We start from the raw sequence: 10,708 nt of genomic DNA, 5'->3' as shown, positions 1-10,708 counted from the left end.
CTATAGTCAGGCTTCCAAAGTGCCAAGGTCACCAAAGTCAAAGAATGACCAAAAAACTGCAGAGACTAATAAAACAACTAAATAAACTGAACTGGATCACTTTTACTGTAAACATTACTGGGACAACTGATGAAACCTGAAAGGAGGCCAAGGACTAGGTGGTGGGAACTTCTGTTGATTTCCTGATGTTAACGACTGAACTGTTGTCTATAGAGTGTCCTTGCTTGGAGGAAATAAGGACTCAAATATTAGGGGGTGATGTGTCATCAGGAAAATGACTCTTTCCCAGACAGGCTAGGAAAAGGTTATTTGTAATGTACTTGATAGTATTTTGTAAGTTTTATTGCAAAGTTAAAGAATTTTAATGAAAAAAATAATTTTAATGAGAGTTCAAAGACACCTCTCCCCCCAAAAAATCAGACTTTAATTTCATCAATTGAGAAAAGTTTTTTAAATCTATTGGCTCTATTTAGGAACATCTTAGACCAGATAATAAAGTTTAAGACTCCTGGGTTAGCAAAGGAAAAGAAATCGACAAACAGTATTTTACCTGTCTACACAAAACCATATTTCACTGACAAATCCCAGTGAAGGTAATACACAGACCCAGACAGTTCAACAAAATTGTGGACATCCCTGTGTGGGCTCAGCGTGGTGTAACTGCTCCAGAGTGCTCCCTGGACAAAGTCTTAGCTGCCAAATAACTTTGAATGAGAAAATTTTCAGAGAAATGTGTGAGTTTTCAAAGAACATAGAACAAGAATTGACATCAGTACTTAACCTGTTAACTGCGTGCAAAACTCTGGGTTAGAGCAGGGGTCAGTAAGTGAGCCAAATCTGGCCCACTGCCTGTGTTAGTACAGCTCACAAGCTAAAGAACGGTTTTCACATTTTGAAATGTCTTTTTAAACCGTGACTGCTATTTTGTGACACATGAAAATGACATGAAATTCAAATTTCAGTGTGCGTGAATGAAGTTTTATACACAGGCACACTTACTTATGTAATGTCTATGACTCCTTTCACGATGGCAGACAGTTAAGTAGGTGCACCAAAGAGCTCACAAAGTGCAAAGTATTTACTGGCCTTTTAGGGAAAGAGTTGCTGACCACAGGCATAAAGGTGGTATGGTAGGTACAAAGGGAAAAATGTGTTGAAAGGCATTGCATTTGCATTCTATTAGGTAAGAAGAGGGAGTCTGAGAGCAGAAGTTGACAGAATGAAAGCACTGGAAAGTAAAGGATATTGAACAGAGTATTCTAGTCCGCTAGCAGATCCACAATCCATCTGCATCCTGGCCAGGATTCCCTTTGGTGCTAGGAAATCTCAGAAAACTGATAAAGCAACTTAAAAATTAACTTGGGGAAGATAATTTGTGATTCCAGTCTGGAGTGCGTGAGTGAGTAATCAATTTAGACTGTAATCAGTTTTAAATTGCAATCATTTCTCTCTATATGGTACTGGAAACTATATATATACTACAGGAACTTTTAATAGTATTTTGTTTGAGTTTGGTTGGCCAGATAATTAAAGTACTCTGAAAAGGAAATCGAATATATTAAATACAAAAATGCAATAGGAAATGTTTAAAGGAGTTTGTTTATAAATTGGATATTCAAATTTCCCCTAATTAAAAGTAATTAACATTTGTTAGCTTTATAAATATAAGATCTAGAAACCGAACTTTTAAAAGCTCATGTAATGTTTTTATTACTTCAGTAAATTGAATATTAATTTTTTTGACTGAAGTGATGTCTTCTCTGCCCATACAGCAGCCCTTGAAGATATTTAAGAAATGTCCTCTAAAAAGAATTTTTCTTCTGGACTGTGGGCGAGAGGATGAGTCTCTGATGGGGCCTTTCCCTCTCCTCCGGCCCTCCTGTGGTGTGGTTCTCCACTTCAACCACCAGAGGGCGAGTTGTCTCACATTGTCTGGTTATCACACGTTGTCTCTGGCCAAGGAAAGATAATGAGCTGTAGCTCCGAGTTCCCTTCTCTGCAACCCCTGTGTTTTGAGGTTGAGAGCATTTCAGATTTTTAGGAAATACACAAATACACAGTATATCATGTAATACCTACTGGGGCTGTGAGGCAGCATTCCATAAACAAATGTGTTGCTATTTCTTCAATTAAATTTTAATATGCACAGAATAAGGGATAAAGACTATCAGTAGCCTCCCATCAGTTCAGATCAGGTTTCGCTGCCACATTGATTTGTGCCAAACTTCAGGGAAAAACTGTTTTAAAATTTATCTGGCAGAGAGAGAGAGCGTGCATGAGCACAGGAACAGGGGGAACGGCAGGCAGAGGGGCTCAATCCCTGGGATCATGACCTGAGCTGAACCAAGGCAGACACTTAACTGACTAAGCCACCCAGGTGTCCCAGGGAAAAACTTTTTGATTTTTAGAATTTGTTTAAATTTTGCACTTGTGGATAATGGTCTGTGGCTCTGGAATATTAAAAAGAACACAGTGTTTGCTGTAACTGGCCCCATGCTAAAGGCTTTCCACAATTAGCATACTTGATCTTCACAATAACCCCATAAGACAGGTACTACTATTCTCCCCATTGTACAAATGGGGAAATCGAGACAGGGAGGTGAAATAACTTGCCCAAGGATACACAAATCCCAAGGTGGTGGAGCTGGAAGTAACCCAGAGAGTCTGTCTCCAGGGTCCATGCATAACAGACACGAGCTAATACAGCTTATAGGAAAGAGGCTCATACCAGGTTTCTAGTATGAGTCACATATGGGGCTGGTTAAAAATATAGATTCCCAATCCTGTCCCAGGCCCACTGAAACAAACTTAGGGCCAGGAGGAAATCAAGCATCTCAAGTCATAGGGCAGTTGATAGGTAGACCTAGGATTTGACCTTCATGCTTTCTGGCTCCCTGAGGCCTTCTTCTGAGTCACCTTGAAGCTCCTCAAGGGTACTTGGAGGCAAGGCAGTTTCCCTGTGGTTCTCATTTCTTAAAAAAGATCCTTTCAGCAGAAGAAAGGGCATGGCCATGAAGCCCCATGCCGCAGATGCCATGACTTTGCGGACGTTTCCTGAATAGCAAGCCCTGGTCACCCAGGGAACCTGCTGCCTCTGGGGGCACAGAATACTTGCTTCCCAGAGCCAGAGCCAAACTGGGTCAAAGTCACCCACTCCTGGGGCCCCCCAGATCCCCTGATGACCCATTGGGCCCTTGTGCTCTGCATTGGGTTGTCAATCACAAAAGTTCACACACATAATCTACCCACCCCACTGTTTCCTTGCACAAACACCAAATGAAAGGGGCATTCTCTTCAATGATTCCCTTGCCTTTGTATTTCTCTCTGGGCAAAATGCTTCTGAAGGGCCACTTAGAGGTGTCTTCCCGTCAAGGAAAGTGTGACAAGGAGCTTGAACTGGACAAAAACGGGCTTGCAACTCTCCTGAGGGTCAACTGAGCACAGCCTTCCCTGAGGGGCACTAGCTCTTATAGCTTGCTTTCAGGCAAATCTGTCGACAGAGGGGATAGCTGTGCGTGAATATTCTTCCAAGCAAAGATGGCTTTGTATCAAATCTAATGGTAAGATGAAGAAGGGTATTCTCTTTCTCTGTCACACATACAATGGGGAACAACCATTTGTGTGGCTTTTTCCTATCTCTGCTGTGGGCTTACTAATGTGTGTGCTTTGGCTGTTGGATAGTGTTCTGTGTGTCTGTTAGCTCTGGTTGGTTTATTGTTTTAAGTCCTCTCTTTCCTTGCTTACCTTCTGTCTGGTTCTATCCATTATCGTGAGCTCAGTATTGAAGTCTCCAACTATTATTGTACAACTATCCATTTCTCCCTTCAATTCTATCGGTGTTTGCTTCATATATTTTGACAGTCTTCATTAGATGCCATACATGTTTATAATTATTAGAGCTTTGTGCTGTTTTGAGCCTATTCTTACTACATAAATCCTCCTTTGGGGTGCCTGAATGGCTTAGTCAGTTAAGCTACTGACTCTTGGTTTCAGCTCAGGTCGTGATCTCAGGGTCATGATCGCAGGGTGGTGAGACAGAGTCCTGTGTTGGGCTCTGCATTCAGCATGGAGTCTGCTAAAGATTCTCTTTTCCTGGGACGCCTGGGTGGCTCAGTGGGTTAAAGCCTCTGCCTTTGGCTCAGGTCATAATCCCAGAGTCCAGGGATTGAGCCCAGCATTGAGCCCAGCATCGGGCTCTCTGCTCAGCGGGGGGCCTGCTTCCTCCTCTCTCTCTCCCTGCCTCTCTGCCTACTTGTGATCTCTGCCTGTGAAATAAATAAATAAAATCTTCAAAAAAAAAAAAATTCTCTTTTCCTCTCCCTCTGCCCCTGCCCTCATGCTCACACTTGTGCACACTCTCTCAAATAAATAAATCTTTATAAATAAACGAATAAATGAATGAGTAAATAAATAAATAAAATCAATTGATATTAATATGGCCACCTCTGCTCTCTCCTGGTGACTATTACTTGGAATATCTTTTTCTATCCTCCCCTTTCCACTTGATAGTGCCTTTGGATCTCAAGTGAGTCTTATAGATCGCATAGAGTTAGGTTGTGTGTTTGCCCATTCTGCCAATCTTTGTCTTCTGAATGGCAAGTTAAATTTATTACACTTAATTACTTATCAAGAGGGACTTACTCCTGGCATAGTGCTATTTGTATTCCATATGTCCTGTAACTTTTTTGTCTCTCATTTCCTGCCTTACGCTCTTCTTTTCTGTTTAGTTTATTTTTTGTAGTGAGTTGTTTAAATTCCTTTCCCATTTCCTTCTGTGTATATTATACAGCTATTTTCTTTGTGGTTCCCATGGGATTACATTTAAGATTCTAAATTTATAATGCTCTCATTTGAATTTATACCTTCAATAACATACAAAAACTCTGCTCCTTTATAGCTCTGTCCTTACCCCTTTTGATTGCTGATATCATCTTTATACATTGTGTGCCCCCAAACAAATGAATAATTCTTTTAAATTCACTATTCTCCTAAATTATATAGAAAACAAAGTGTGGAGTCACAAACCGAAGATACAGTAATACTAGTTTTCACACTAACAATCTTTTTCTTTAAACGTATCAGTCTCATGCAGAAAACTAAAGGTACAGTTCCAAGCCATTGGGGGATGGGTAGTTGCTATGGTGGCTAACAGCTGAAATTGATCAAAGTGAAGGTAATTTACTCTCCAGGTCTTCCCTGCAGAGCCTTCAGCAAACTTCAGAGTTCCAGAACAGTTACATCAGACACATTCTGACAGTACAATTGTCCACTAAATGGGGAGACAGATATCCTGGTGCTTCTTACTCTGCCTTCTTCCTAGAATCCTTCCCCTTCTCCAGGTCAAGCTGTCAGGTAAGACCACCGCCCTGGCCAACAGCTTTGACTGTAACCTCGTAACCTCGTGAGAGACCTTGACAAAGACACTCTGCTTGTACAAACTGCAGTCGGCCTCCTCTGAGCCCTTTCCTTAATGAGGCCTTGACCTTGGCTCCCTGTCCTTGCCGGGCCTGCATAGCCCAGGTATAATAAGAATTCTACTAAGTAAGTTTAGCAAGAATCTCCTCACCCTTGGTATCTGATTATATTCTTCCTTCTCCACCCTTGATATCTCATCACCCTGGCCTGCCTTCAGCAAGAATCCTGTTAGTTTAGCAAGAATCACCCTACCCTTGGTGTCTCCCCTTAGTAATATCTTTTTTTTCATCCACTAACCCCCTCATTCCACTTGTTGGCTACAAGTTCCCAGCAGTCTTTGCTGGATTTGGAGTTGAGCCCAAGCTTTCTCACCTGGGGATAGTCCGGACGCGTATTCCAAGAATCTGGACTGAAGTCTTCCTTACCACGTTAACAGGTGCTAGAACAATTTATGCTTTAACATCCTGAGCTAGAGGCACTCAGCAAAGCCATCCCCGGATTGCTGACCCACAGAAACGATGAGATAATAACTATTTGTTATTTTGATCCTTAAATGTGAGGGTAGCTTGTTACACAGAACTAGAAACTAAGGCACGGTGTGTCCTGGGGACGGTGACCCGCTGCTCAAACTCTCCTTTCGGGGCTGGGGCTTTCATAATTCCGGTGCCCGAAGTGTTGGCTGCTTAGCAGTTGCAGTTTCCAGAAGTCCTTCTCCAGTGAAGAGAGCTCCCTTAGCTTAAAGATATACCCCTCGCCCAGGCAGTCTGGCAGCTGAGGAGTCATCCACAAAGGAATATAAAGGCCTGACTCCTTGGCCTCCAATGCAGGACAACTCCAGGGCCTTGAAGGGTCCACCGAGATCTCGTGTCACAGTTCAACTTCTCCCTCCCCCAGTCCTGGTGCTCTCACCTGCCTAAGGGGGTTTTTACCAGGGTCGGTCTCCACCACACCTCCCAGATGCAGATCTCTGCCTCAGAGCCTGCTTTCAGGGAAGCTGGTCTCAGACAGGATGTGACCTTTAGCAAATACTTCACCTCTCTTTATCCCTGTTTCTTTAGCAGCAAACAACAGTATCCATCCCAGAGCACTGGTGTGAGGATTAAATGAGTTTAGGTCCTTGGCACGGTACCTGACATAAACTAAGGATATATACATAGTTGCTGTTATTATTATTACTGTTATCTATAGAAAGAACACTCCAAGCTCCCCTCACTTCAACAAACCAGCTAGTGCCAAGGTCTTGAAGTAGCGGCAAACTTGACCTGCTAGAGAGATAGAGCCTGGGCCGGGGGGCAAAAGGCAAGAGGCATGCGGCCAGAGGAGGAGAGCGGCAGGAGAGGAGGTCAGAGAAACAGGCAGGGCCCTCTGGGGGCCCACGTGAGCCTTGGATGTTAGGGTAAAGAGTTAGGATTAAAAAAAAAAAAAAAGAGTTAGGATTTAAATCTAAGGGAGATGGGGGGCACCTGGGTGTCTCAGTGGGTTAAGCCTCTGCCTTTGGCTTAAGACATGATCGCAGAGTCCTGGGATTGAGCCCGGCATCAGGCTCTCTGTTCAGCAGGGAGCCTGCTCCCCCCTCCCGCACCCCCACCTTCCTCTTTGCCTACTTGTGATTTCTCTCTCTGTCAAATAAATAAATAAAATCTTTAAAAAAAATAAAAATAAAAATAAAAAAATAAATCTAAGGGAGGTGAGAAGCCATGGGAGATTAGGAGCAAATCAGTTATACAAGTTGCTTTGGGGTTCTAAAAGCCCAGCGTGGGAGCACCTGGATGGCTCAGTTGGTTGGGTGTGCGTCTGCCTTGGCTCAGGTCGTGATCCTGGGGTCTCGGGATTGAGCCCCGAGTCAGGCTCCCTGCTTAGTGGGGAGTCAGCTTCTCCCTCTCCCTCTGCCCCTCCTCCCCACTCATGTTCTCTATCAAATAAATAAATAAAATATTTTTAAAATAATAATAAAAGCCCAGCCTGGCTTGCTGGTAGAGTCAGGTAAATAGCAGGGAGGGAAGTAAGGCAGACTATAGTAGTAATGTTCATGAAATGGGAGCGTGGGGACGGTTTTGGTGGGAGAGCCACTGGTAGGTACAGGTAAGGGGTGAAGCAGGGAAGAGTTAAGGATGTGTCCTAGGTCTTGGCTTGTGAAAAGTGGACAGGGTTGGGAACATCATCTATCCAGAGAAGGAAAAACAAGAGAAGAGCCAGTTTGCGAAAAGGGAGGGAGAATTCAGAGTTCTGTCTGTAACGTGCTAAGTTTGAAATGCCTGTTAGACATCTGAGTGAGATGTCAAATCAGCCATCAGATGTATGTTTGGGTCCTCTCTTGACTAAGCCATCAAGTAGGTAAGAAGGCTAGGAAGTCATTAACTAATATGTCCTGGGACAGAGTTAAGCTGCTTGATTCCTTTGGAAGACAGGATTAATGTTATTTGCCCTATTAACTAACTAACTAACTAACTAACTGTCACATTATCCACTTTTTCTTCTTCTCATGGCCATTAGTGGAGAAAATGCCACATAGCACTACAACTAGAGGTTTAGACCTGGCCCACAGATGCTCTAACAAGTCACAATTTTAATATTGAGCATTTCAGGGACTGGTAATAACCTGACCAAGGCTAAGATGGAAAGTGCCTCCCGGCATGCAGTTAGGTGTATATGGATGTGAAGCATCTTGCCTGGTAGATAACACCCTGAAGGCACATAGTATGTGCTCACTTCCTACTACGGAGCCCATCCAGGACCACCACCATGTTCTTGGCAACCCGCCTACTCCCCCGCAATGCTGTAACAGCTTGAATATGCACTTCCCCTTCCTCCAGTCTCTGGAACCAAAACTACTTGTGGTGAAAGAAGTACCTTCTCACCTTAGGCTTCACCTCTTGGCCATAATATTCTTTCTCTTTCTTTTAAAGATTTTATTTATTTATTTATTTGAGAGGAAAACAAAGGCAGAGACAGAGAGAGTGAGTATGGGCAGGGGGAGGGGCGGGGGGGGTGGAGGGAGAGGGAGCAGCAGACTCCCCACTGAGAAGGGAGCCTGACATGGGGTTCAGTCCCAGGACCCTGAGCTCACGACCTCAACCGAAGGCAGACCCTTAACTGACCAAGCCACCCAGGTGCCCCAAAATTCTTTTTTAAAAAAACCCTTTATAAAAACAAAACAAAACGCTTCATAGTTTTCAGAATGATTTCACATAAATGACTTCATTTGATCTATAGCCTCATAAGACAGATGGGATTATCATCATTCTACAGATGAGGAAAGAAGGAAGTCTTAACCATTCACCAAAGTGTCACTAAAAATTCTTTTAATATTAAACACAAATATTCCTGGCTTCTGTATATTCAATTTTATCCATGCCCCCATTTTTAGTTAGTTATTTTCTTGTTGGCTATTCCTCAAATCAGGTTGGTTCCAACTTTACACAATTGAAAATACCACTGGCATCATCATACATATATCTTTGTCTAAGTCTTTGTTTCTTTAGGATCTATTACTAGAAGTGGAATTACTGAACTAAAACCTTAAGTCCTCCCTATCCTGAATGGAGATGAAACAGTACAGGGTACTTAAAGCTCTATTCTGCCCCCACCCCCCCGCCAACTCCCCCAGGTGATAAGAGCTGTGGTAGGTCAGTCTTAGAACTTGGCCAAACTGGTAAGCAAAACTAGAGAGGTGTTATGTTTTGGGTTTTGTGGGACCTGCTGGTTTTATCCAAGAAGACTTGCAGCATTAGTCCTTTTCTTGGAAATTCCTTAGTTTTTCCTATCACCTTGGCCTTGCCCAGCTTGGATGAAATGCTAATTGACAAAGTATACTACTGGATTTGAGAAGAAATGGGCAAAGGACAGGAACATCAGTAGGAGTAAGGAGCAACATAGTGGCTTTAGATTTGTTCATTAGTTTACAACAAATACTTTTAAAGCACTTACTGGTTGGATGATGGAAATTTCGCCAAAGTTGCCTCATTGGGACTTTCTGAGAATTGAGCTGGAGTAGCCAAGATGGAACTCTGGAGAGACAAAGATGGAGGAAATGTCTTTAAGGACTTCAAAGTATAGTAACAGGTAATTATCAAACATTACCTCTAAGAAGTTTAATAGGCATCTCAAAACAGAAATCTTGATCTTCTTCCTAAACCTGTTTTTCTTTCTCCCAGACTTCCCTATTTTAATAAGCAATACAACCACTCATCTAGTTGCTCCAGCCAAAATCTACTCCACTCTATTCTGCCAGGAGGATTCCAGCCTTTCACTAAATCCTGTTGAATCTACGTACATGATATAGAAATGTCTTAACTCCATCCTGGTGCAAGCATCGTCATTGTCCCATGAAGTGTCCTAACCTGCCTACCCTCTTCCACTCTCAACTCTCCAATCCCTTCTCCAAAACGCAGTCACAATGGTCTTGTAAACATCAGACCATGTCAGCTCCCTGGGTTAACACCCTCTGATGGTTTTCTTTTTCACTAAGAATAAAATTCCAATTTTTTTTCATGCCCTTCACGGCTCTAAATTTATTTGTCTGGGGGATGATCTAGCCCTAACCTCTTCCTGTTCTTTCCCTGGCTCACTCACCTGCCAACCGACTTCAGGTCCCTTTGCTGCTCATTGGCAGTTTGCAGGATTCTCACTTCTTCAGAACTCATTTAAAATCGTACTCTCAGGCTCGCCTCCCTGGGCACCCGACCTAACATAGCCACGCGTCCCATCACCACTGCCACTTCCTAATCCCTTACACTTCTTTTTGTTTCTTCTCAACACTTACTTCTCTAATAGCGTATCGCTCATCGCGTCTCTCTCCCATTCGGTACTATGTTAGGTACCATTAGCGCAGGAACTTGATTTGTTCCCCATTCATTCGCACTGCCTGGAAGCACAGAGACATTTATTGTTTGTTGAATGATGAATGCATGCTTGTCACATCTCTAATTGTTTTACTGATTTATCCATTTGTTTAGCGTTAACTCCCCCATGTGAGCATAAACTCCGTGAAGGCTGGGATCGTGTCCATTGGGTTAACTGTTATATCCCCTTAAGCTTTGAACAGAGCTAGAACACTGAGAAGTGCAAAGCCATATTAAAGCAAGGTAGAGGCAACTAAACTGACCTAAGGAGCTATGGGAGTACTCACAGATCAAACTGCACCTAAACAAGTACTGAAAAGGGGTGAAAACCAAAAGCACAGAGAAAGGAAGAGTCCCGGCAGAAGCAATCTCGCGAGGTGCTGGGCAGCCAAGAGGGCTTCTAGCACTTGCCGCCACACCTAATATGGCGACCCCAGGGAGGGTTCCTGGAC

At 43.2% G+C, this 10,708-nt stretch overlaps 1 long non-coding RNA gene across 3 annotated transcripts; it reads right to left on the bottom strand.

Moving 5' to 3' along the window:
• Positions 1 to 720: 720 nt before the first annotated feature.
• On the bottom strand, positions 721 to 10,670 carry LOC125096794 (uncharacterized). 3 transcript variants are annotated; one of them, XR_007126395.1, is made up of 4 exons: positions 10,544 to 10,670; positions 9,988 to 10,279; positions 9,343 to 9,422; positions 4,413 to 6,554 (listed from the first exon to the last, which is right to left on the bottom strand). It is a non-coding gene; the product is annotated as an uncharacterized LOC125096794 (long non-coding RNA). The 3 variants fall into 3 exon arrangements; XR_007126394.1 differs by lacking the exons at positions 4,413 to 6,554; positions 10,544 to 10,670 and adding an exon at positions 721 to 2,005 and having other exon boundaries at positions 9,988 to 10,495; XR_007126396.1 differs by lacking the exons at positions 4,413 to 6,554; positions 10,544 to 10,670 and adding an exon at positions 721 to 1,952 and having other exon boundaries at positions 9,988 to 10,495.
• Between the last annotated feature and the right edge of the window lie 38 nt (positions 10,671 to 10,708).

The sequence above is a fragment of the Lutra lutra genome, chromosome 4, assembly GCF_902655055.1.
Source record: "Lutra lutra chromosome 4, mLutLut1.2, whole genome shotgun sequence".
Lineage (NCBI taxonomy): Eukaryota > Metazoa > Chordata > Mammalia > Carnivora > Mustelidae > Lutra > Lutra lutra.
The sequence above is the reverse complement of the archived record's forward strand: the minus strand, read 5'-3'. Positions and strand labels throughout refer to the sequence as shown.